A 1,071-nucleotide genomic window follows, 5' to 3' on the forward strand; every position below is an offset into this window, starting at 1 on the left:
ATCTTAAACTATCCTCCTTACTTTTTTTGTTCTTAAAACAAATTAAAGTTTTATATCAGTTGTTTGTGCCAAAAAAGACTCAATCTGTAAAAAGAAGGTGCTGAGGGGATGCAGCACCTCTTACTGGCAAGAAATTGGGACTACACAAGAATCAAAAACTAAAAAGTATTTTTGAACCTTAACAGTAATTTTTAGCTTTTACAAAGAAATTACTAACTTTTGGTAAGTTATTGCACAAAAGCCCATTTTCTTTTTTCATTAGGTGTTGAGATTTCTAAATATAAGCTGAAATGTGCTGAAAACGTGCATTATAACCCTTGAGCTTTAACCATAAAAATGTCCTATTCATTTATTTTTTTGGACAAATGAGGTAAACGATGGGTTTTGGATTTGTTTATATTTGAATCCCATTTTAATACCACTTTTTGGGGTTTATACTACATAACAAGGTAGATTACAGAATCTTAAAATCTGTTGAAGATTATCTCAAAATAATCTCAAGATTATCTGTCCCCTTCACTTCCAAGTACTGTACTTGGGACTCAGCTGTATTTCTGTCACATATTAAGCTTGTGCAGATGTGAACATTTTGGCATTGCTGTCTATCTACAGGCACTTCATTAAAAAAACAAAAAAAAAACATATATATATATATATATATATATATATATATATATTTTACAGGAACATGTGTGAAGAATATGAACTGGAAACCCCAAGGTCAAAATGGGAAACACCTCCGAAGGTGGTAGAGAATGAGAGGGCAAAGATCCTGTGGGACTTCCAGATCCAGACTGATAGGATGGTAATGGCGAACCAACCAGACATTGTAGTGGTGGATAAAGAACAGAGGAAAGCAGTTGTGGTGGATGTGGCAGTGCCAAGCGATGGGAACATCAGGAAGAAGGAACATGAGAAACTGGAGAAATACCAGGGACTCAGAGAAGAACTGGAGAAAGCATGGAAAGTGAAGGTGACAGTGGTGCCTGTGGTAATTGGAGCACTCGGGGCAGTAACCCCCAAGCTGGAGGAGTGGCTATAACAGATACCTGGAAAGACCTCAGACCTCTC

The sequence above is a fragment of the Oryzias latipes genome, chromosome 14 (assembly GCF_053564925.1).
Source record: "Oryzias latipes strain Hd-rR chromosome 14, Olatipes_Hd-rR_3.1".
Lineage (NCBI taxonomy): Eukaryota > Metazoa > Chordata > Actinopteri > Beloniformes > Adrianichthyidae > Oryzias > Oryzias latipes.